The sequence below is a fragment of the Triticum aestivum genome, chromosome 4A, assembly GCF_018294505.1.
Source record: "Triticum aestivum cultivar Chinese Spring chromosome 4A, IWGSC CS RefSeq v2.1, whole genome shotgun sequence".
NCBI classification, from domain to species: domain Eukaryota; kingdom Viridiplantae; phylum Streptophyta; class Magnoliopsida; order Poales; family Poaceae; genus Triticum; species Triticum aestivum.
In genome coordinates, this window is record NC_057803.1 from 560,028,872 (window position 1) to 560,055,821 (window position 26,950).

The window sequence follows — 26,950 nt, forward strand, 5'->3', positions numbered from 1 at the left end:
ACGTGCAATGCTCAAACAACATGATGCAAACATGGTATGATATGCGGGATGCGATATGTGATGCATATGCAAGATTTGCAAAGGAATGATTGAACCTGGCCTCAACTTGGAAATCCAAGAGTGCCACTAGAAAGGGGAGTTCATTTCGGTCTAAATCGATATAAAGATCACCGGATTCGGATGCACGGTTTGGAAATGACAAGCAAAACAAATATGGCACCGGTGTGCGATAATCAGCACGAGACCATCTAAATGCATCAAGATAAATAAGCTACTGCACTCAAACATGGCAACAAAATACATGGCAGGGATCCACTCATGATGCTTGACAAAATATGAACACTGAGCTACGGCTAATTCACTCAATAGCAGATTCAAACAAGCATGGAAAAAGTGCAAAAGATAACAGGTTTCAGACTTAGTGAAATTAACAATAAATCAGGAATTTATCATCAGGAAGCAATGTTTAGAGCACGAAAACTACATGCTACAGGAACATATCATGACAAAGAAAGGCATGTCATGAAGCTATTCAAAGCATATAACAAAAGTCCCTTAGTGACCATAAGCCAAAAGGGATCAGAAAATACAGTTGCAAGCATGTGAACATAGCAAAAACATAAACAGATTCAGACTTAGTGAAAAACTGGAGTATGCAAAACAGACATCAAGTAGGCATGTTTACGAGCTCGATGCACTCACTACGAGGCATTTCATGACAAACTAAGCATACACCCAGCAAATAGACATGGCAAGAACAACAACATAGCATGCACGGATCAACAACAACAAGCTCGGCAAAATCGTTAAACATGTTAATAATCTGTCAGGAACATTTTATAGCAAAAGTAGAGCTCGATTGACTCAAGCTAGGGTGCTCCATAATTTCAAACAAAGACATGGATGGATAGAGCTCAACATTATCAACAAAACATCCTTACTGATCATGCTCAAAAGGGGCACGGATCACTAGGAAACAACATGAACATATGACATAAAAATAATGACAGGGCAATGACTTAGTGAAATTCTAAGTCCCTGAAATCAGCATCATTGAGTAAGCTACTTTGCATGCTTGTGCTAGTCACCACATAGATCAAAAAAATACATGGCATACACCCCTGTAAAGATGGCATGACATTTTACAAAACACATGTAGAGCTCAGGATCATAGCATGCACACATTAATCATGGCAAAAATGACAAAAGTGCATTTGCTGAAACAGATCTGAAACTATCACCACATAGCCCTCTTCCAACAGCAGTTCAGGCATCCAGATGAGCTCAAATGAAAATGATGCAGTGAGATGAAATGATGTACTCGTCGAGACGAACATTTTGATATGCTACACGCACGAATCGGAGCTACGATGAGGAAGTTATGATGCGATGAAAAGTGCATAAAAACTAGAGTTAGGGGGCAAAAGTCAACCGAGTCTCCAGATCCAGATTTGGCACGGATTTCGAGGTTCGCTGGGGTTCCACTGTTCACCGAAGTTCCTGTACGCCGGAGATGAGGGAGGTGGCTGGATCCGGTGGTGAGGAGGCGATGGCGGCGGAGGGCGTTGCCGGAGAGGAGGGGCGGCGTCTCGGGCGGCGAGGCGCTGGCTGGCTGCGGCGGAGGAAGAGCACGCCGGCGAGTGAGCTGCTCCGGCTGGCGCGCAACTCTGGGCAGCGGCGCGGCGAGGCGACCGCGGGCGGGCGCCCCCGTGCGGCGGCGGCGGGATGGGCCGCGGGGCCCCGGATCGGGCTCCGCGAGCCTCGGGCGGCGGCGGGTCGGCGGGATGACGTGGCGTGCTGCCGTTGGTGGCGGCGAGGTTGTCCGGCCGGACCGGATGTGTCCGATCGCGCGGAGGAAGAAGGGGCTAGGTCTAGGGTAGGAGAAGACCCGGAATTTTAGAATGGGGGTCTATTTATAGAGGTAGAGGGAGTTAGGAAGCTCCAAATGAGGTGCGGTTTGTGGCCACGCGATCGTGATCGAACACTCTAGATGATGGAACAGGTTTAGGTGGGTTTTGGGCCACTTTGTAGAGGTGTTGTACTTCAATACACACGAGGCCTTTTCGGTCCCTCGGTTAACCGTTGGAGTATCAAACGGAGTCCAAATGACACGAAACTTGATAGGCGGTCTACCGGTAGTAAACCAAGGCCGCATGACAAGACTCGTTCCAATCCAAAAACTTTTAACACCCACACACGAAAAGAGGTAGAAAGGGACACCGGGGGACATAGGAGCGCCGGAATGCAAAACAGACAACGGGGAAAAATGCTCGGATGCATGAAACGAACACGTATGCAAATGCGATGCCCATGATGACATGATATGAGATGCATGTCAAAGACAAAACACACAGAGACAAAAACCCGACAACGAGGAAAACATAACTTAGAGCCGGAAACGGCAAGAGTTGGAGTACAAATAAGGTAGGTTACATCCGGGGTGTTACACCTTGGCATGCTTTGAGATTGAAGAACATTCATATGCTGTTGAGTTGAACTAGATGACCCGTCTGTACTTGTGTAGTGCTTGTTCACATTGTCCATGTGTAGTGCTCGTTCATACTATTCATGTGTAGTACTCGTTCGTACTGTCCATGTTTAGTGCTCGTTCGTACCGTCAATGTGTAGTGTGCTCCACTTTTGTTGATGCTAACGCTTGTAGAACATGAGCACACAAGAGTTTAGTCAGGCCATTGTCATCTTCGAGAGCCAGTTGCCGGCGTCCTATGTCGAGGACTCCTGGCCTATCAACGAGGAGCAGATGACTCCTAAGTCAGATGTTTTCGAGGTGTCTGGTACGGTTCCACAATTTGTGCCTACAACATATGTGTTGGTTTTGCCAAATGTTGTTGTTGCTGCTGCCCAAAAGGCGGTCGTCAAGGCAAAGAAGGATGTGAGGGGGACTCTATGAAATGGCATCACTTCCTGTCCACATTCATGCTTAATAAGATATGTGAAGTCATAGTGGGGCTTCAAGAAGGTACAATTGAACTCTGTTATCAAATAGGTGTTCGGGTTTCGTGGCTAGGATGTCACCTCTACCCAGGTCTAAAACCACATCAGAAAGTGAAGAGCGAGATGAATCCAAGTTTACAAGCTCGGAGACCTTAGCAGGGCATCATGGGATCACGATGTTGGAAATATGCCCTAGAGGCAATAATAAAATGGTTATTATTATATTTCTTTGTTCATGATAATTGTCTATTATTCATGCTACAATTGTGTTATCCTGAAATCGTAATACATGTGTGAATACATAGACCACAACACGTCCCTAGTGAGCCTCTAGTTGACTAGCTCGTTGATGAAAAGATAGTCATGGTTTCCTGACTATGGACATTGGATGTTATTGATAACGGGATCACATCATTAGGAGAATGATGTGATGGACAAGACCCAATCCTAAGCATAGCTCAAAGATCGTGTAGTTCGTTTGCTGTAGCTTTTCTGAATGTCAAGTATCATTTCCTTAGACCATGAGATTGTGCAACTCCCGGATACCGTAGGAGTGCCTTGGGTGTGCCAAACGTCACAACGTAACTGGGTGACTATAAAGGTACATTACAGGTATCTCCGAAAGTGTCTGTTGGGTTGGCACGAATCGAGACTGGGATTTGTCACTCTGTATGACGGAGAGGTATCTCTGGGCCCACTCGGTAATGCATCATCATAATGAGCTCAATGTGATCAAGTGGTTGATCACGGGATCATGCATTATGGTACGAGTAAAGTGACTTGCCGGTAACGAGACTGAACAAGGTATTGGGATACCGACGATCGAGTCTCGGGCAAGTAACATACTGATTGACAAAGGGAATTGTATACGGATTGATTGAATCCTCGACATCGTGGTTCATCCGATGAGATCATCGAGGAGCATGTGGGAGCCAACATGGGTGTTACGGCATATCTCTCTCAAGGTAGTTTTGGTGATTGATGACAACATGTTTGCGGACTAATCTTGTGCCTTGAATAATTCACAGATTCTCCCCTGGCACGAGACGTTTTCTTCCCCTCGGAGTGTATTTCAAGACGGTGTAGCTCTTTCGTTTCTTTCTCGGTGGACTAGTTGCGTAGAGGGCACCGTACTATCAAGAGGGGGTCCGCTGGGGTATTGCATGGGTGGAATCAACACGTACACATCAGCTTCTCACCCTCCGAGCTTTTCCATTCCATTGTAGAGATCTCTCCTCTCTTCCTTGCCATGTCTGGGTCCAAGCGGTAGTACCGCGCAACCCAGCGGTAGTACCGCTGAGGAGCCACAAGCGGCAGTACCGCTCCACAGCGGTAGTACCGCCCGTGGCTCCACAGCAGTAGTACCACTGGGGTGCCTGGCACCTCCGCCTCGTCCTCAGCCTCTTTGGAGAGATTCTCTCTCTCTCTTCTGTGCCCCAGCGGTAGTACCGCACTACCAGCGGTAGTACGGCCGAAGGGTCACAAGTGGCAGTACCGCTCCACGGCGGTAGTACCGCCCGTGACCCCGCTGCCGTAGTACCGCTGGGCTGTGTGGCTCCTACCGCCTCGACTCGAGGGGTATTTTTCTCCTGTCGGGTTTTGCGGCACTAGTTGCGGTTGTAGAGGCGGTAGTACTGTTCTAGGAGCGGTAGTACCGCCCCTACCACCGCGGTAGTACCGCATTGGGTCCTATTCCCTACTAGTCTCCTCTGCGCGGCAGTGCCACTGGCTGGCGCGGCAGTACCGCTGACATGGCGGTAGTACCGCCCCTCTCAGCGGTAGTACCGCCCTGTGCGGGGCTGGTTGGTGAGGGGCAACGGTTGGATTGTTGCCCCCACTATAAAAGGGAGTCCCCTTCTTCTCTTTGACCTACCTCTTCCTCCCCCAAAGCTCCATTTATTGCTCAAGCTCCATTAAATGCTCTAGGCTCCATTTTCGCCCGATCTATCTCTCTAGCCAATCAAACTTGTTGATTTGCTCGGGAGTGGTTGAGAAGGCCCCGATCTACACTTCCACCAAGGGATTTTCGATTCCCCCACTCATCCCTAGCGGATCTTGTTACTCTTGGGTGTTTGAGCACCCTAGACGGTTGAGGTCACCACGGAGCCATAGTCCATTGTGGTGAAGCTTCATGGTTTTGTTGGGAGCCTCCAATTAAGTTGTGGAGATTGCCCCAACCTTGTTTGTAAAGGTTCGGTTGCCGCCTTCAAGGGCACCAATAGTGGAATCACTGCATCTCGCATTGTGTGAGGGCGTGAGGAGAATACGGTGGCCTTAGTGGCTTCTTGGGGAGCATCGTGCCTCCACATCTCTCCAATGAAGATGTACTTCCCCTCAAAGGGAAGGAAATTTGGTAACACATCCTCGTCTTCACCGGATCCACTCTTGGTTATCTCTTACCTTTACTTATGCAAGCTCTTTAGTGTTACTTCTATTGCTTGCTTGCTTGTTGGTATTGCATCATATAGGTTGCTCACCTAGTTGCACATCTAGACAACCTACTTTGATGCAAAGTTTAATTTGATAAAGAAAAGTTAAAAATTGGTAGTTGCCTATTCACCCCCCCTCTAGTCAACCATATCGATCCTTTCAATTGGTATCAGAGACTCGTCTCTTTATTAAGGACTTTACCATCCAAAGAGTATGGTTGATACCGTAGACGGTGTGGAGGAACACTCCGGTGTGAATCCGATCTCGTCCACGGGCGATGGGGGAACCTCGGTCTCTCGTGAGGAATTCAATGTGGCCTTAGAGACATTGAAGACCTCCATGACGACCGAGGTTGAAAGCATGTTTACTAAATTTCTTGAGGGGCTTAAACTTTACACCGCACCGTTGAAAGTGGGTGATCCCACCAGCAAGGTGACGGATGCTATCCCCGACAAGGGGGAAGCTAGTAGTGAAAAGGCTCTATCTTCTAGTGGTAAAAATGGCACCGTCATCTTTGCTCATGTGGAACCACCACTTGTTTATGGTGGACCGGTTCCTTCTACTCATTTGAATCATGCCGGTCCTCCCCCTAAGATTGTGAAAAATGAGGACTTTGATTCTTGGGTTTACCGCTTTAAACGCCATTAAAATCATGTGAACACTAACCTTTGGAGAATCATTGAAGAAGGTTTTTATCCACATGATCCAAGCAACTTGACTCCTCGAGAAGCCGCGGATAATAAATTCAATGAGAACGCTCTCTTTATCATTCAAGATGCAATTCCACCCGAAGACCTACCTCATCTTCGTCCCTACGCCTTGGCCAAAGATGCATGGCATTGTGTTGTCTCTCTCTATCGGGGAAGCGCAAGCATTCAACGCTCCAACTATGAAGTGGTGCAAGATGAGGCCGATGAGTTTGCTATGAAAGAAGATGAAGAACCTCATGAGCTTTATCGAAGAGTAACCAAACTCGCGGTCTCACTACGAGATCACGGGAGCAAGGACACGGATGACAATTGGATCAAGCGCAAATTCCTCAAGGCAATGATGCCCTACCACAAGGCCATGTCCTCCGTCATTCGTCAAAGACCGGACTTCCACACTTTGATCTCAAGCGAAGTGTTGGATGAGTTTGTGGCCATGAACATTTTTGACAACATCGCGACAATGTGGTGCTCCGTTCTCAACGGGCAAAGAAGCCTAACCTTGCATTGAAGGCCAAGCTCACCGTTGAAGAAGAAGAAGAGGAAGAAGAGGAGAGCAACCCCGAAGATACGAAGTATGCATATCATGAACACATGGCACTTGCTTCAAGGCAATTTTGGAGCAAGAAAAACTCGAGGCCAAACTTTAGCAAAAACAACTCGAGTGGCACGAGGGGCAAGCAACGTGTAAGGACTTGCTACAATTGCGACAACATGAGTCATTTTGTTGCGGAATGCCCGTATGAGAAGAGGGAAGACAATGGTGGCAAGCTCATCCGAAAAGACAAGGCCAAGTCGTTCCCCAACAAGAACAACTTCACCAAGAAGACTCCTCCCAAGGCATTGGTTGTACAAGAAGAGTACAATGAGGATGATGACGATGATGAAGATGATGAGTCGGTTGCCATGGCCTCCATTGCCATTGCGAGGACTTCACGGGTGTCTCTCTTCGACTCACCCAATGAGAGCATCACCGCCAAGTGCCTCATGGCTAAAGCCACCAACAAGGTAACCCCCAATATCAAAACTACCATCATTAATCATCCTTCTCCGACGGATATCATTAATGAACTTGAGGGAGCTAATGTGGAGGCTAACGAGTTTGAGGCCTTTATGGGCAAACTCAAGGGAAAATCCAAGAAGCACTTTGTTGCTCTCTTGGAACAACTTGGTGAAGCCAATGACATGATCGAGGCTCACGAAGACACCATCACTAAGATGGAAGGGCATAGTCGTGACTATGCCGATGAGATTTCGGATCTTTCCAATGCTCTTGAGGAAGAGCGTGGTCTTCGTTTGGCTCTTGAGGTGTCACACAACGTTGATCATGCTAAGTTAAAGAAAGATTATGATCATGTCCTCATAGTTTCTCATGTGCTAAACTCCGAGAAGGCCGAACTTGAGATTGATCTTGCTAGACTCAAAGAGGAGTTTGATCTACTTGACAAGGCTCACAAGGTCTTGAAGGGTGCTCATGCTAGCCTCAAAGAGTCTCATGATCAACTTCAAGTAAAGCTAACCAAGGAAAAAGCCACTTTCCCTCGTATGATGTTAATTGATAATGCAAATGCTACTAACCCGTGTTGTGAGCATGTGCATCTCGTTGAGGAGAACTCTAAGCTAAAGGGGCAACTTGAGAGAGGTCTTGCGACTTGCATACAAGTCAAGAAGAACCTCAACGATCTCTTGATCAACCAAAAGGGAGTTGTGGCCAAGGAAGGGGTTGGGTACGTGCCCGACTCCAAGAACAAGAAGAAGAATGACAAGACCAAACGACCTCCTCCTCTCATGCAAACCTTTGTGAAGGAGGGAGAGAGTGCCTCCGAGGAGAAGAAGAAGAACAATGTCAAGAAGGGCAATGTCACCCCTGCCAACAAAGCCAGTGATTTTAATCCTTCTTATGTGTTATGTCGTGGTAGTGATGGGCATGTTTATGCCAAATTTGTTGGTTCTCCTCATGAATACATTGAATGGTCTATTTGGGTTCCAAAAACCCTTGTTACTAACATCAAAGGACCCATTACAAAATGGATACTGTCGTGGAATTGTCACGGCAGATGTCCTCTTGCAAGGACTTAATCGTGGAGCCATCGCAACTAGGAAGCTTAAAGGGGTTAATCGGGACAAAGGACACGCGAGGTCTATACTAGTTCATCCCCTTGCGGTGAAGGAAGGCCTACGTCTAGTTGGGTTGGTATTGCTTGAGGTTTCGATGACTAGGGAGCAAGATACGCTATGCCCGGTTCTCGATTGGTCGTTTCTTGCCCTAAGCCGCCGGCGGGTCGTTCCCTTATATACATGGGTTGACGCCCTCCGACCTACAGAGTCCCGGCCGGCTCATAAACAGTGTCCGGCTCGGTGACTAGTTACCTCTACCTTATGTTACAAGTCATGCCATTACGGCGGTTTGTCTCTATGGGCCTTAAGCTCTATAAACCGCCATCCTCACGCTGGGTCTTGGGCTTCCTTTACGATTAGTCCTATTTGCATAACCCGGCCTCTCCTGGCCAGCTTACTCAAATAGTTATATCCCCAACATTAGGCCCCAGATTGATTTGGACCGGTTCATGTCAATCTTAAAATACCTTAAGAATCAGTCCTTCTGTCTTCTGTCCGTGAAAAGGTCATAACCCATTGTGACGTCATCTTCTGGATCCGGGTTAACCCACCGTGACATCATCTTTTAATTAGATCCTTATCTTATTTCATCATATCTTCAACGGATCTTTGCCTTAACTGACCATCCCAAAAATCGAGGCGTCGGGGTCGTTGTGAAATGATATTCTGTCTCCTCGTTTCTCGCACCGTCTTGGTCGGCCCCTCCTTATAAATAGATGCGACCTGGGTCTTTTTCATTTCCTTCAGTCGTCTTCCTCCCCGCACCTCCTTCTTTGCTGCTCAAGCTCCGCCGCCGCCACCGTCGACCCCCTCGTCTTCACCGACTCAGTCCGCTGCATCACCCTGATTCTGACCAAAAAACGATGGCGACCCTCCGCAGTTCTTCCGCATCTGTGAGTTCCTCTTTTCCCCCTTCTCAGATCTGCATTGAAACCGTCTTGAGTTCGTCGTCATTCATCGCCGCTCGATGCAAACCTCCATTAGTTCTCACCTCTAATGCCTTGTTTAGATTATAAAAACAACTTAGAACTGCTGTGGAAAATGTTTGTGCTTATCCTGTATGAGAATAGATCTCATTTCCCTTGTTTTGGAAGCCCTCCGCGAGTATATGAACTTTTCTGTACTGTTTTAGGTCTGGAAATATTTTCCTTTCCATAGCATCGTTTGATCCAAAATAATGATTGCAACTTGTGGAACCTGTTTGTTCCACACTTAGCCAAAAAACTGCGTCTGTTGACTCTGTTTCAGCCATAGTAGTCCGTGTAGCCGGTTTAAGATAATACCGGCTGTCAACACCGCTTGCCTCTGGCGACTTAAGAAAACCTTAATCATCTTTAATACCTGCAGCTGTTAAACATTATCACATAGTTACCTGTATGTCATTAGGCCCCTTCTTAAGCCGCCATCTTAAATAACCCAATAATGTTTATTCTCCGGGTTATAATAAACCGGAAAAATTTCCTTTATCTTGTTGTAGGCTTCAATTTACCCAATGGCACCCAAAGCTGTTAAACCTCCGGTTACCTGCAACTGGGTCCCATCCATTGTTACAGAGAGCAAACTGTCCGAGTTTGTAAAGTCTGGCCATCTGCCCAAGAAGGATGTCATGTCTTATCGTGCTCCTGAACCGTCTGAAGAGAAACCTCAACCCAAGGGAGGGGAGGTGATCATTTTTACCGATCACATGAGCCGGGGATTTGCTCCTCCCGGTTCAAAATTCTTTAGAGACGTTTTGCACTTCTTTGACTTAAGACCTCAAGACATCGGGCCCAATTCCGTGTCAAATACCTGTAATTTCCAAGTTTTCTGTGAGGTCTACCTTGGAGAAGAACCCAACCTACTTTTGTTCAGGGAATTGTTCTATTTGAACCGGCAGAATGAGCAGGCCAACGGGCCTAGTCTGGAGCTTGGTGGCATATCGATCCAAAGGTGGAGAGACTGCCTGTTCCCTTATGTTGAATTGCCGAGTCATCCAAAGGACTGGAACTAGACATGGTTCTACTGCCAAGATACTTCTCCGGCTGGTGAAAACCCGCTGCCCGGATTCCGTGCATTGCGCCTTGAACCTACTCACCCGCTGCCGGATAAGTTGACTGCTATTGAACTTCTGCCACTCACCCCTAAGATCAAGAAGATTAAAGCTCTTTTAGGGAACGGCTTAGATGGCATTGACCTGGTCCGAGTCTGGGTTGCTTGGAGAATAATTCCGTTAAGCCGCCGCCCCGGCTTAATGTGTAATTATTTAGGCGAGAAAGATGACCCTCAGCGTCATAGTCCTGACGAATTACTAGATGACGTAGTGGAAGCTACAACTCAGTCTTTGTTGAAAGAGGGCACAATGAATAGTAACGCTTTCGGCTTACTACCTTTTTGCCAGAAGAACCCGCCCCTCCAGTAAGTTATTATCCTCCACAATTATCTTTATTATGTTATACCTTACCTTTACTCATAACCCTTTATCCTTATTCACAGGCAAATAGCGGCTTCTAGAAGGTCAAGTATGACCATGAGGCTGCCAAACACGCCAGAGCAGCAAAAAGAGCCGAAAGACGAACCGCTAAGACTGGAACTTCAAGAAAGAGGAAACCCAGCGCCTCATATATGATGAAACTGGATGATACTGATGATGATGAAGAAGAGGTAACTCCTAATTCTCCTGACTCTTTTATCATCATGTTATTGACATTAATTCCTCTCAGGAGGATACATGCAATAGCCAAGCCGTTGAAGAAGAGGTAACTATAATCTCCTCCGACTCAGAGCCTTTGCCGAGGTTGAAAATCCGAAGAGTAACCCGGAAAGTAAGATTTTCACATCCTTTAGCTTACCAAGACCCTCAATTTCTTTTGAAGCGACAGATTTATGAGAGCCGGAGGCAGACCCGGACCAGCAAAGACGCGGAACTCTCCTCCGGCTTACCTGATGTGTCCAGGAAGCGCCAGGCTGAGGTTATCTCTGATTTACACCTTCTTTTTTCCTTTGGCGGGTTTCATTCGTCAGCCTCTGAATTCCTCTGACTCCAACTATCAGGATACTTCACCTTCCTCCGGTGAGTCTATGTAGTCCAACATGCCGGCCTTCAAAACTGCTCCCGGGTAATATAAACTTGTTGTACCTTATGCTTTATTTTACTCATATTTTTGTACTTAACCTGTCTACCTTTCCCACAGTGTGCAAGTAAAGCCCAACAAAAAGGCAAAAAAGAATAAGCCGTCCTAAGAGCCGGTTGTGACTGAATCGGAGCTGGGCACAGCTGCTCCTGACGCCTCTGCTCACGAGCCGCCGCCTCAACCATCTCATGAAGTTCCTGTATCTTCCTCTGACCCGTCTGCTGAGCAAACCCTCAACGATTCTGATAACCCAGAGGCTCCTAGCCCCGCCAAGGCAGATGATCCAGAAGTTGAGATTCTCAAGACTCAGTTTGTTGAGCCGGCAGAGCCAACTGTACTTGCCAAATGTTCTGCTAAAGAGGAATTGTTAGAACGCCGAAAGGCCAAGCTGGACGTCACTGACTACACTCATTTGAGTATTGGAGAGATCGTCTCCGGCTATATCAATCAAGTACATAGCAGCCGTGACCTGGAAATTGACATGGTGAAGCAGATACAGCAAAAATCTGAGGTATGACTTATGCTAGATTTCTTTAACCATACTTACTGTACCAGCCCCCAAGTCTATTGCTTATAAGTAAATATGCTGTAGACTTTAGAAAACTGCCTAGCACTGCTTATCCGGCTTAGGAAAAAGAAATTTAACCCGGTTGTAGCACTTGTGATACACATTAGCCCCAAAGTGCCAAACATCTTTGCTTGCAAAGTGCTTGGGACTTAATTTCCATGAACCGGAGTAGTAATTGAGAGTTCTTCAGTATGCATTAGCCCCCAAGTGTCAAGTACCTTTGCTTGCAAAGTGCTTGGGACTTAATATGATCTTAAAGTAATTCTGATTATAACCCGACATCAATGCAGGCCACCATAAATCATTTTGAGTCAGAGATTACTGAACTGAAGAATCGCCTGGCAGCTCAAGAGCTTGAAATCTAGAAATCCAACTCCAAGTTTGAGTTCAGCGTATCTGAACAAGAGAAGTTGAAGAAGAACTTTGAGTTGGAGAAGAAAACCTGGGCTGATGAAAAGGCCGCACTGGTGACCCGAGCCGAGACAGCAGAGGCATCGCTTGAGGAAGCAACGGCTGAACTGTCCGGCTTAAAGCACTAGATATCTCGAATGGTCTCATCAATCTTTGGTGAGTGACTTACTTAAACCTTAAACACCACAAAACTCCTTTAATGACCATTTCAGTTGTTTCCACCGGCTCACCTTATGCTTAATAACGCAGGCCCCAGGAGCACAAATCTCCAGCAGAACATGGTGATCAAGCTGAAGGCGGTTTATACTCTGGTGGAACAGCTCTACACCGGGTCACAACGTGCTCTGGCCGTTATGGCTTTATCAAATGATGTTCCCTATCTCCTGCAAGATGTGCTGAAGCGGCTTGCTGTGCTACCTCAGCGAATCCAAGAGTTAAGACGAGCATCTGCAAGAGCCGGAGCTATAGCCGCATTGAGCCGGGCCAAGGCGTGGCTTCCAGATCTAGACCCCACTGATATTGCTCTTGAGTATCCAAGTTTGAAGGAAGATGGCACTCCATTTGATGAAAAGGATTTCACCACCCGCGTGAGGGATATACGCCCCATGGCCACTCAAATTGGAAACGACATTGACCTCACCAAGTGCCAGCCGGGTTATGACAAGGAGAATCGGAGAATCCCCACGCCGCATTATGATGATGTCAGCTTGATTCCTCCAATCCGTAAGCACACCTTTGCCCCTGAAGTCGACCCAACCGGTTTAATAGATGACGAAGCTGAGTTTGAGGCTTTGAGTGGCATTGACTGGGCCTCATCATCCTTCCAGGAGAAAGCAGCCGGCGGAGAGGCGGAGAAGGATAACCCGGAGGCTTCTAGTCAACCCCAAGAGTAGATCGCCAGGCGCCACCTGCTTATGTCATTGTAGAAAAACAATGCCGCATCATTCAGACCCGGGGAGTCTTGTAATATAGTAGAAAATACTTTGAGTTTTGCTATGCCTTTGCGCATGCTTATGGCCCTTAATACTTGCATAAGCCGCCGTCACTATGCACTTTGTAGTTTATATGAATCTGTTATGTCCTCTTACAAAAATGTCTTGCATTGCCCTGTGATGCTTACGGCTGCTTTTTCGGCTTATATAAGCCAACCCCTAAGGGTAAGTTTAACTCCTGAAAATTGGCACATAAAAGTTCACCTGGTACTTAACAACCTGATGTAACCAATATTAATCCTGGAGGATTACCATGTGTTCCATTGTATTTTCAAGAGGGTCGCAAGATATCCAATGTTGATACTTGTAAAATATGATGAACAAAATTCAAGGGTTTCTGATTCGAATACGATCAGTGAACCGTTCCAAAGGGGTTAAGCTAAGATTCGGATACGATCTGTTAGCCCCCAGTGGTTGTGGCGATGCCGATCAAGTGGGTATCGACAGCTATGTTCTCTTTGGTTCGAATACGACCTATGTTTGAACAAGAAGCCCCCAAGTGACCATAAGAGTTGTTTAATGACGCTGATTCGAATACGATCCACGTCAGACCCAAAGGGGTTAAGCTATGTTTCAAATATGATCAAGAAGCCCCCAAGTGGGTTTGGCAGTATGCCGATCAAGTGGGTATCGACAGCTATGTTCTCTTTGTTTCGAATATGACCTATGTTCGAACAGGAAGCCCCCAAGTGACCACGGCTAGATTCAGATATGATCATAAGCCGGACCAAAGGAAAGCCGGATTCAGATATGATCCGCTTCTCCTTGGTTATCTCCACCACCCGATAAAGAAAACACATAAACCTTTTTTGGGAGTGGAAAAAAGGACAGAGGTCCTGCTTTATTGTAATATACATAGCATAAGTATATACACATTAGAGCCGATGGCTCAAGTATAATAAGGCCGAAGATGAGCGATATTCCACGGCTGACGGGTCTCCTCCTCCGACTTACGTGAGTCTTTGTGCTCCCGAACGTCGACAAGGTAGTATGATCCGTTGTTCAGATTCTTGCTGACCACAAAGGGTCCTTCCCAAGGAGGGGATAGCTTGTGCATGTCAGATTGATCCTGGATGAGTCAGAGCACTAAGTCGCCTTCCTGAAAGGTTTTGGACCTAACCCGACGGCTGTGGTAGCGGCGCAGGTCTTGCTGGTAAATCGCCGAGCGGGCTATTGCCAAGTCTCGCTCTTCATCTAATAGGTCAAGTGCGTCTTGCTGAGCTTTTTCATTGTCTTCTTCAACATAAGCCGCCACACGGGGTGAATCTAGATGGATGTCGCTTGGCAGGACCGCCTCTGCTCCATATACCATAAAGAAAGGTGTGTAACCCATAGATCTGTTAGGTGTAGTATTGATGCTCCAAAGTACAGAAGGTAACTCCTCCACCCAACAACCCGGCGTCCGCTGCAAGGGGACCAAGAGCCGGGGCTTGATACCCTTCAAGATTCTTGATTAGCTCGTTCTGCTTGACCATTGGATTGAGGGTGAGCCACAGCTGAAACGTCAAGCGGATATGCTCTCGTTGACAGAACTCTTCCATAGCTCCTTTGGAGAGGTTAGTGCCATTATCAGTTATAATGCTATGTGGAAAACTGTCGGAGTAAGTGACCACAGGTAGCCTAGTCGGCTCCCCCTAGCCTTTCTGAAAAAATTACGAGCCGATCCAGCTCTCAAGAATCCAAGACATGGGGCCGCCTTCCCCTGGCCGGCTGTCTCCCAGGCCGGCTATTGGAAGGCGGCCCGATTTCAGCCCTCATGAAGAAAGCCGCGGGAGGGTCGGCTCCGAGGAGCCGGCTGCGAGAAGGTCGACTCCAAGGAGCCGGCTCCCTTTAAGCGGTCAAGACCGTACCCTCGAAGTCTGCATCCACATAACGACGATGTGATGGGGCGTGGCTATAGTGAAGCCTGCCACCCCCGAATCCCGGAGCGCGCCTGGCACAGTGCACCGTACGGGTGGCCATGACCCGTCCGGCGCAGCACTGTTGCCATGTCGACCCTGATGTCATCCACGACGGGCTACCAGTACGGCCCATGGGCGGTGGGCCCCTTCGGGCAGAGAGACACCCGAAGGCGGCCTGGCCTCCCTCAGTTGGCCCAAGACGGAGCCGGCTCTCTCCAGCCGGCTTGCCACCCCCTCGAAGGAGACTCCCCATTAAGGAGACAAGACGCGGTGAGGCTACAGTGGTCACCCACCGGACGGTAGCACTGTAGCCACCCTTACCTCGGCGAAGCCCTCGTCACCAAGATCGAGCAACAGTAACCAGCCACCGACAAGGCCCTGGACAGTGGGGCCTGCCTGTTGACCAAGGAGCCGGTAGCCGGCGGGACCCACCAGCCGGCGGGCCCCAACAGCCGGCGCAGAAGCCGGAGAGCGAAGACATAGACGGCTGGGCCCCGCGCCCAGCCGGATTACCATTGTACCCCCGGGGAGTAGGCCTATATAAACCCCCCGGGGCATCCATGCAAAGGGAGATGGATCCCTGCTAGTTTTAGACACCACGTAGGGAGGAGAAGAGAGCAAGCAGAGCCCTTCTTCCTCCTCTCGCCAAACAGCTCAAGGAGCATCGTGTAGCTACTTGTTCATCTAGTGATCATGCGGAGACCCCGCAGAGCAGCAGTAGGGGTGTTATCTCCACGGAGAGGCCCGAAGCTGGGTAAGATTCGCCGGCGTGCATGTCTTCGCCTCATCCCGTTTCCAGGCACCGACGATGTTTTACTGGCTCCCACAATGATAAGCCACCCGTTGGAATATGTCGCACCTACCACCCGACATTTGGCGCCCACCATGGGGCCAGGTGCACCGTCATCCAGAGACCTATTCTGGACGGGAACCCTCTTCCTCCCCCGCGAGCGTAGCCAGCCCGGCACGCCCGATGGTGCTTGCCACGACGTGCTACAAGGCGTCACCAACATCTGTGCGGCGAGCAGCCTCACCAATCTCCTTGACAAGACTCTCATCTCTGACGAGCTCGCCCCTGACGCGGGCACTGACCACCTCGTCAACCTCCTCGGCCAGCTCCACATCTCCGGCGAGCCTGCCGTGGACTTGGAGTCGGTTGACTCCACCGATCTGATGCCTGTCGACTCCGACACGGCCTCATTCGACACCTTCCCGACCAACGTCATGATCTACAACGACCCGCTTCCCCGAGCCGATGGCTGCAACACTGTCACCACCGAGGTGATGGTCATCGGCCACGACGGCGCTGCTGACGAGAGCGCCCACGACGCCGCGCATGCGGTGGTCCACGACTTGTCCATCCCCCTCCCGGCCGATGCCGACGCTGAAGCACTGGAGGCTCGCCGCCTCGCCCTCCTCGCGGAGGGCCGGAAGTTGGTTTCCATGAGACGCCTCGGTGAGGCCCACCGACGCGAGGCCGACCGCGCCGCCTTTGGCACGCTGCCCCCAGGCGGGCCCAGCCGGGTCGGCATTGTCAGACAGCATGGTGCTATCATTGCCAACACGTTAGGAGTCGACCGCCCAGTCTACGCCACTCCACTCGAGAACCTGCGCACCGCCCAGGCGGCCATAGACGAGCTAGATGGACTGGGGGCCGAAGAACTCCCCCACATGACCCGATGCATCCAGCAGCTGATCGATGCAGCCGCGCAGCGGCACGAAGCCGATGCCCACGCGGAAAGCCCTCCCCCGCGCCGAGATCACGGCCCGACGTCCCGGATGCCGACTGCGGGTAGAGACCGCGCGCGGCGCGAGAAAGAGCCGGCTGCCAGCCGAAGCCAAACCCGGATCTCCATCGAGAGAGACGCAGAAGGCCACCCTCGGGCCTTGGAGTGGCGGGGCAACCCGCCTCTGCCTCGGCCCCGTGGAGAGAGATATCCCACCCCTCCGCCTGTGGCGCATCCGACTCTCAGCGGCCGACTAGGTCGCCGCGAAGGAGTCGGCGAAAACGACGCCCGCCATCGGATCGACCGCCTGGCACGATCCCTGGCACTGGAAGAAGAAGACGATGTCGGTCCGCCTTGCTTCGGCCCCCGCATCCGCGACGAGCCCTTCCCCAAAGGGTTCTCGCTCCCAAGAGACACGCCCAAGTACAACGGCTCCATGAAGTCGGAAGATTGGTTGATCGACTACTCCGCGGCGGTTAGCATAGCCAACGGCAACCGGCACATTGCCGTGAAGTACGTGCCCTCATGCTGCAAGGCATGGCGCGGACCTAGCTCAACAGCCTCAAACCACGCAGCATCAACAGCTGGCTAGATTTCACAGAAGCTTTCGTCCGCAACTTCACCAGCACCTACAAGCGGGCTCCCAAGCCCAGACAGCTCTCCTTGTGCGTACAAGGCCCCGCCGAGTCAACTCGCGACTACCTCACGCGTTGGGCCGAGCTCCGCAACTCTTGCAAAGGGGTGCACGAGGTGCAAGCCATAGAATACTTCACAGTCGGGTGCCAAGAAGGCACCCTCCTCAAGCACAAGTTTCTCTGCGACGAGCCGACTACCCTCGACGAGCTTCTGGACATAGCGGACAAGTACGCCACCGCCGACTCCTCAATGAAGACCGAGCTTCGGGTAGATGCGTCCGGAAAAGTACTCAACCCGACGCCCAAGACGCCGGCCAGGGATTCCGGTCGACGCCCACACTCGAACTACCACAAGCGCAAGGGCCCGGTGCCGCCCTCCACCAGTCGGCAGGTGGCCACAGTCGAAGACGAGCAGCCCAAAGCGCGGCCCGCACCCAAGAAGTAGAGGGGCGGCAAGCCGGCTTGGCAGCCGGCCTTCTCCTATGAGCAGACTCTCGACGCCCCATGCAAGTTCCACAGCAGCGCGAAGCCGTCCAACCACACGACCCGGAAGTGCCACTGGCTCACCCGAATCTCTAAAGGCGAAGGGCTCGTGCCGCCTCCGCCTGCCGGTCCGCCGCCTCCGGCTCCGTAGCCGCCGGCCGCTCGGCCCGCAGTCAGAGCCATGCACGATGAGTTCCCCGACGAGCATGCCGCCTATATCATCTTTACAAGCCAGCCCGAAGACCGGTACAGCAAACGCCGAGAGAACCAGGAAGTCAGCATGGTTGCTGCCAACCCCGCCGAGCACATGCACTGGTCAGAAAAACCTATCAGCTGGAGCCGGGCCGACCACCCAGAGGTGATGCCATCTCCCGGCTCTTATGCGTTGGTTCTGGATGCCACCCTTGCAACGGACAGACGCGCCGCCCGCTTCTCCCGTGTGTTGATAGACGGCGGGAGCAGCATCAACATCTTGTACCGCGACACCCTGGAGAAGCTGAACGTCAAGACAAAGCAACTCATGCCTACTCGGACAGTGTTCCATGGCATCGTACCCGGCCTGTCCTGCGCCCCCATTGGCAAGATCAAGATTGATGTACTTTTTGGGGACAAGGAGCATTTCCGCCGGGAAGCGATCTGGTTTGACGTGGTGGACCTGGAGAGCCCTTACCATGCATTGCTTGGCCGACCTGCCTTGGCCAAATTCATGGCAGTTCCCCACTATGCATACCTCAAGATGAAAATACCAAGCACCAAAGGCGTCATCACCGTAGCCGGCGATTACAAGAAGTCCTCTGAGTGTGCAGCAGCCAGCAGCTGGCTGGCCGAGTCCCTTGTGATTGCCGAAGAAAAGAAGATGTTGGACCGAGTCGTGGCCATAGCCGGCAAGCAGTCGGCCTTGTCCCCCGATCCCAAGGAGCATGATGCTCAAGGATCTTTCCAGCCGGCCAAGGAGACGAAGAAGATACCCCTTGACCTCGAGCACCCAGAGAGGTTTGCCGTCATCGGGGCAAACCTAAATAGCAAATAGGAAGGCGAGCTCGCCGATTTCCTCCGTGAGAATCGGGACGTATTTGCATGGTCCCACAAGGACATGCCGGGCGTTCCGAAGGAATTCGCCGAGCACAAACTACACGTTCGAGAAGACGCAAAGCCAGTCAAACAACCCCTCCGCCGACTGTCGGAGGAGAAACGCAGGATTGTGGGAGAGGAGATAGCCCGGCTTTTGGCAGCCAGCTTCATTATGGAAGTTTTCTTTCCAGAGTGGCTCGCCAACCCGGTCCTCGTGCTACAGAAAAACAACAAGTGGCGCATGTGTATAGACTACACGAGCCTCAACAAGGCCTGCCCCAAAGATCCCTTTGCCCTACCAAGGATTGACCAAGTGATAGACTCCACGGCCGGATGCGAGCTGTTGAGTTTCTTGGATGCTTACTCAGGGTATCACCAGATAAAGTTAAATCCGGCAGACCGCCTGAAGACCGCCTTCATCACGCCATTTGGAGCCTTTTGCTACCTGACTATGATATTCGGCTTGAGAAATGCCGGTGCCACTTTTCAGCGTTGCATGCAGAAGTGCCTCCTCAAGCAACTCGCCAGAAATGCCCACGTCTATGTAGACGACATTGTGGTGAAGATGGAGAAGCGCGGCACCTTGCTGGAAGACCTCAAGGAAACATTTGAGAACCTACGCCCATTCCAAATCAAGCTTAACCCCGAGAAATGCGTGTTCGGAGTACCAGCCGACCAGCTCCTAGGCTTCCTGGTCTCCGAACGCGGCATCGAATGCAACCCAGTAAAGATCAAGGCCATTGAGAGAATGGTGATTCCCACCAAGCTTCGAGACATCCAGAAGTTCACCGGGTGCTTGGCCTCCCTAAACCGCTTCATCAACCGGCTCGGAGAGAAAGCTCTCCCCCTCTACCGCCTCATGAAGAAGACCACTCACTTCGAGTGGAATGACCAAGCTGACCAAGCTTTCCATGAGCTGAAGAAGATGCTGGCCACACTGCCAGTCCTGGCGGCGCCGACTGAGAAAGAGCCCATGCTCCTCTACATTGCCGCAACCAGCCGGGTGGTCAGCACCGTCATCGTAGTCCAACGCCCAGAAGAAGGCCGAGCCCAGCCGATCCAGAGGCCGGTGTACTATTTGAGCGAGGTGCTGTCTACCTCGAAGCAGAACTACCCGCATTACCAGAAGATGTGCTACGGCGTGTACTTCACCGCCAAGAAGCTGAAGCCCTACTTCTAAGAGCATCCCATCACGGTTGTATGCACTGCCCCGCTGGCCGAGATCATAGGCAGCCGGGATGCATCCGGCCGGGTGGCGAAATGGGCCATCGAGCTGGCCCCTTACGCGTTCTTCTACCAGCCTCGCACCGCCATCAAATCCCAAGCATTGGCCGACTTCCTCGTCGACTGGGCCGAGACCCAGTACCTGCCACCGGCTCCCGACTCCACTCATTGGCGCATGCACTTTGATGGGTCCAAGATGCGCACCAGCTTGGGAGCCGGCATCGTCCTCACCTCTCCCAAAGGCGACAAGCTCAGATACACGCTGCAAATCCACTTTGCCGCCTCCAAAAACGTGGCCGAGTACGAGGCGCTCATACACGGGCTCCGGCTTGCCAAAGAACTCGGCATTCGCCGGATCCTATGTTATGGCGACTCGGACTTGGTGGTCCAGCAATCATCCGGCGACTGGGATGCCAAGGACGCAAATATGGCAAGCTACCGCTTCCTCATTCAGCAGATCAGTGGGTATTTTGAAGGATGCGAGTTCCTCCATGTACCGCGAGCCAACAACGAGCCAGCTGATGCTCTGGCTCGAATAGGCTCCACCCGGCAAGCAATACCAACCGGTGTCTCTCTACAACGCCTCCTCAAGCCGTCTATCAAGCCGTCTCCAGAGTCCGATTCCATCTTCGTGCCGCCTGACCACGATGCGGCCGGGTCCGGCTCGAAGAACCAAGCAGGTGGCCCGGGGACTTCGATAGTCAGCCAGGGGGTATCAGCAGGCGGCTCGGGGACTTCCGTAGTTACGCCCGACCCGGAGACTGCCTCACCCGGCTTGGGGACTGCGGTAGTCGGCCCGGAGACTACACCAACACAACAGGCGGCGGCCGACTCCAGCATTTCACCTCCCAGCCCGCCCGCCCTGGTCGCAGTAGCCGTTTTGGCAATAGAAGAAGTCGCAGCTCCGTCATGGGCTCAATCCATCTTCAACTTCCTAATAAACCAAGATCTGTCAGCTGACGAAGTAGAGGCAAGACAAGTCCAACGCCGAGCCGGAGCATACACAATCGTCAACAGAGAGCTCGTCAAGCGCAGTGTCACTGGAGTCCTCCAACGATGCGTCGAGCAAGAGAAGGGCATTGCAATCCTTAGAGACATCCACCAAGGAGAATGCGGCCACCATGCGGCCTCAAGATCACTCGTCGCCAAAGCCTTCCGCCATGGTTTCTTTTGGCCAACTGCTTTGGATGACGCCAAGGAGTTAGTTAAACATTGCAAAGGGTGCCAACTCTTCAGCTCCAAGCAACACATGCCGGCTTCAGCACTCAAGACCATTCCCCTCACTTGGCCCTTCGCCGTTTGGGGACTGGAAATGGTGGGCCCATTCAAGACGGCGCGCGGCGGCATGACACATCTGCTTGTCGCCGTGGACAAATTCACTAAATGGATTGAAGCAAAGCCGATCAAGAAGCTGAATGGGCCGATTGCCGTCACATTTATCGCAGATATAACAACTCGGTACGGCGTGCCACACATCATCATCACCGACAATGTCACAAATTTCGCCAAGGGAGCCTTGGCACATTTCTGTGCGACGCAAGGCATCCGGGTGGACCTAGCATCCGTCGCCCACCCGCAGTCAAACGGCCAGGTCGAGCGAGCCAACAGCCTCATCCTTTCCGGCATCAAGCCCTGACTGATCGTACCACTGGAGCGTTCAACCGGCTGTTGGCTCGATGAGCTGCCGGCTGTCCTCTGGAGTCTGCGTACTACACCAAACAAGTCAACTGGCTTCACCCCTTTCTTCCTCGTGTATGGTGCCGAGGCGGTCATCCCAACTGACATCGAGTTCGACTCGCCTCGAGTAACCATGTACACGGAAGCGGAGGCCAAGGAAGCACGAGAAGACGACGTCGACCTGCTGGAAGAAAGCCGCTGTTAGCCCTCAGCCGGTCCGCCATCTTTCAGCAGGGCCTGCGCTGCTACCACAGCCGGAAGGTCAAGCCAAGATCCTTCCAAGAGGGCGATCTTGTGCTCCGGCTGATCCAGTGAACAGCCAGTCAGCACAAGCTCTCGACCCCTTGGGAGGGCCCCTTCGTCATCAGCAGAGCCTTAGGCAACGACTCCTACTACCTGATCGACGCGCAGAAGCCGAAGGCACGAAAGAGAGACAACTCCGGCAAGGAGTCAGAACGACCATGGAACGCCAACCTCCTCCGAAGGTTCTACAGCTGAAATGCAGTATGTATCACGCTAACTTTTGTACTAAGCACGAGAAAATAGGGCCCCCGAGGAGAGCTCGGGGACTGCCATCTTTTGTCTATAAATGAAAAGTATCATGCTTATGGCCTTGTCATTGCATTCACTTTTTTCCGTCTGGCACCGGGTTCGACTAGTCGGCCCGGGGACTGGCCGCCTGGAGTTATATTAGAAGTCCTACCCGCAGTCAGACAAGCAGTGTGCCAGCTCCCAAGCCTTCTCTTGCCAAAAGTCGCAGTTCGAAGAACCGGCTGTCCCGCTGGCAAGAGTTAAGGGCAGGAACGGGTGCCCACATGAAAAACGGCTAGGGACTAACGGACTAATATAACAAAAGCTGGTTTTTCTCCCACCACCGACCGGCTACCAGAGTAGCCGACCGGCCGGCTTCCATTCACCTCGCTCCAATCTAAGAAAGCTCGAGTACTTGCCTTCCCAGAAGGGGAAGGCGGCAAAGGAAACAACCTAAGGATAAAAAGCATACGTGAATGGAAACCAAACATGCACACGATAATATTTACATAAAAGACCTTCAAAAGGCCAGCATTCAACATAGTTTGGATACACCCCCAGTGGGTGGAACTGCGGAAGCTTAATAAAATTGTTCAGAAGGCAACAAGCAGGAAAAAACAAGGACGACAGATTAAGCCGGCGGAGCGACTGACGAGCCGGGCAGGTCGGTGGAGACGGCAGTGCCGGCTGGAGGAGTGGCCGGCTGGCGAACCTCGGCATGATCACTACCTCCCGCAGAAGGCGCGCTTGCGCGCGCCTCGTTACTGGAGGCACGGTCAGGCTGAGGCTGGCTAGCTGTTCCACCGGCCGGCTCGACGTCTTCGCTTTCCTCTCCTTCGTCGTCTTCGCCTTCGTCGCTGGAGGCGATCTCTTCTGCCGAGTCTTCACCCGCCGCCAGGTCCAACCCGAACCACTCCTCCGCCGTGCAACACCGTCATCATTAATCTCGGGAGCGAAGACGCTGATGTTAGTACACTCGGCGATTGTCGATGCACGCTGAGCGATAGCCGGCCGCACCTCCGCTAGCTCTTCGTCGGCCTCCAGCCGCCAGGTGCGCAGCTGGTCCAGGTTCAGCCCCGGATACCAAGCTTGGACGAACTCCAGCGCCCGCCCAGCTCCAAGCCGGGCCGCCGACGCCTTCCAGGCCTCGAAGCGGCCAACCGCAACCTCCAGCCAGTCGGCAGTTCGACTCGGGGTGCGGGGAATCGTCTCGCTTGGCTAGAGGGCGGCCAACACCTGCACTCCGGCGCGCTAGAGGCGGCGGAGCATACGATGAGCCGGCTGCAGCCGCGCTTGGACCGCCAAGAGTTGCTCTTCGAGCGACCAACTCGCGTCCGGCGCGACTTCAGCCCCCGCCTGCCGGCGCGCTTCGCGATGGGCCTCGATGGTTTGGGCGGCGAAGACGGAGTAGCCAGGAAAGTAGTCTGCACAGAGAATAAAAAGCAGCTCAAGTCAGAACACAAGTCAGGCGGCAAGGGGCAGGCAAGGAGCGAGGAAGGCGGCTTACCGTCGATCAAATCCTCAATATGCCCGAAGCCTTCATTCAGCGCTTGCCTGGTCTCAGCCCAGCCCGCCGCTTCAGTCTCGAACTCGGCCTTCAGGGCGGCTTCGTTATCCTGCGCCTTCTTCAGAGCCGCCTTGTGGCTCTCCTCCTGGTCAGCCAGCTTCTTGGCCAGGCGGTCACGCTCCAGGACCAAGGCGTCGTACTCGGTTTCCTTGGCACGAAGGGCGGCCTGCGCCTCGCTGAGCTGCCCCCTTAAGTCGGCATTGGCTTCTGCGAGCATGAAAGACAAAAGAAAAAACCAGTAAGGTGAAGTCGTCAGGAAAGATCCGACCCGACTGCTCAGCAGTCGGCCCGAATCTCGGGGACTACACCCAGTGGGTGCGCTGACGCGCCCCCACAGGAGATGAACGAAACCAAGTACGTACTCCGGCTGCTGATCAGGTCTTCGGTTCTCCGACCCAGCTCCTGAGCCTGGGGGTTGAAGGCGGTAGCGCGGAGGTTATGATACTCTTGGAAGATTAGACAGGAGGCGAGAATAAGGTAGTCGTCAAGGAAGATCCGACCCGACTGCTCAGCAGTCGGCCCGAATCTCGGGGACTACACCCAGTGGGTGCGCTGACGCGCCCCCACGGAAGAAATCAAGAGAACAAAGCAACCAAAGATAGAAGACTCACCCGGATGATGGCCCGCGTCGCAAGGAACTCCTGGGTGTATTGCTACAGCGAGGCGGCTTGGGCCTGAAGCCGGTTCCGAACCTCTTGGGCCGCCACATTCAGCTCGCCCGTCCCGCCGCTGGGAGTCCACTCGGACGTGCCGGTGCTGGCCGCCTCCAAGGCCTCCGCCGTCTGGCCGGCACCCGTAGCTCGGTGCGGCTCCGGCGCAGCGGTGCCTCCCCCTGCGCGCTGGCGCATTGCTGGCTGCACCTCGAGGCCGGCTCCTGCTTCCGGCTCACCCCCAGCCGGCTGCTCTGGCGCCGCAGCCGGCTGCTCTGGCGCCGCAGCCGACTGGCCGCCTTGGCCTGCTCCGGTTGGCCCTGCCGGCGGTGCCCTCTCCACGAAGATCACGGAGTCCTCCCTCCGCTCCATCATCGGCGGTTCTTGGTCGACCTCCTCCAGCGGAGGCACAGGAATGTTGGGGGCCATGGCGCGGAGGGGAATGGCTAGCAGCGGAGGCTAGTTGTGCGAAGCCTCCGCCTCTGTCTCCGCAGCTGCCGCCTCCGCCCGGGCCTTGGCTGCTGCATCGGCCTGCTCCTTCGTCGCCTGGGCGGCCCTTCGCTCCGCCGCCTCCCGCTCCTCCCACGCCTCTCATGCGTTCCGCTCCATGGCCTCCCTGAGGTCGGCGCGGGGATCCACGCGACGGGAGCCTGAAGACCCTCCAGTCGGCCCGACTACAGAGCCGCCTGGACCCCGCTCAAGGGAAAGCGACGCCCTGTCCGGCGAGCAAAGGTTTAGAAGAGTTTTCAATCGAAAAGAAGAACAACAAAAAATATGTATCCAAGCATTCGACGACTTACGCTGAGATCGCCTGCGGCTGCTTCACCGCCTTACGGAAGTGGGCCGCCTTCGCGACCGCCTCATCTCGCTTGGTCGCTGCTGTGGAAGCCTTGGACTTCTTCGGCCGGCTGCCGAAGAGGATCGATACGGCCCGACACTTCTGGGCGCCGCCGCCAGCAGCCGGCGCGGCGGACGAGCTCGCGCCTTGATGATCAGGCACCGGCTGGCGGCACGGGGCGACTTCGACCTCGGCATCATCCGACCAGTCCTCGAAGCCGGCCGTGAGCCCCACGCCTCCGACCTCATCGTTTTCCCCCACGATGGCGTCTTCCATGGCGGCCGCTCCCAAGTCCGGGTCATCGGCGTCGTCCACCGCGCGGTCAGGGACAAGCTGGCGCTGTACCCCTGCGGCCCCGGTCATCGGTGGAAGGAGAGGGTTCTGCTAGGGGCAAACCAACTGATCAGAGGCCGGATATCATGAGGCCGGCTACCAAAAAAAACTTACGACGGGCGGAGGGTTGGCGCGAGAGTACGGCCCCTTGCCGTACCGCCAATCCTCGGCGAGCTTGCAGTTGGAGATATATTTCACCATGTAGGAGACCTCCGCATGAGGCATCTCCCTGGTGCTCAGCCGGCTTGGGTCGAAGCGGCCGCTCATCTGACAAACCATATGAGGCCGGCTTTGGAGGGGAAGAACCCGGCGCTCCACGAAGGCGGCCACCAAGTCGGCTCTGGTCAGGCCCTCCGACTGGATCATCACCCGAAGCCGGGAGACGGCTGCGTGCCCAGCCTAAGACAACGACCTGGCCCGATAGCTCCACGAAGGTCGCCTCCCAGCCGGCGGGCCGGCTTCATAAGCCGGCAAGTTGACGTAGTCACCTTGCTGCGCGACATTCTTCACGTAAAAGTATGACTTCTGCCAGAGCTTCACCGACTGGATCAGTGGGATGGGCGGGAATGGGTTGTTCTCGCCCGACCGCCTCATGGCAATATAGGCTCCGCAGGGGGCAGGCACGCCTGCGAGACGGTGCCGTGTTTGCTCTGGAAGAATTCCGCCCAGAGCTCGAGTGTGGGGAGGACCCCAAGGAAGCCTTCGCACAGCGTGACGAAGGCCGACAGCAGCATCACCGCGTTGGGCGTGAGGTGATGCAGCTGGAGGTTGTAGAATTCGAGGAAGGCTCAGAGGAACCCGCTCGCCGGAAGGCCAAAGCCGTGCAGGCAGTGCGAGCAGAAGATCACCCGCTCGTCCTCCTCCGGTGCCGGCGAAATCTCCTTCTCCGGCGCTAGACGAACCCGAACGAAGTCCTCGCCAGGCAGGCGTTGCGTCTGCTGGAGGAACTCGACGTGGTCCTCATGGACGTTGGAGCCATCCCACGAGCTTGACAGCGCCATGGGGCAGCGCGGCGAGAAGCA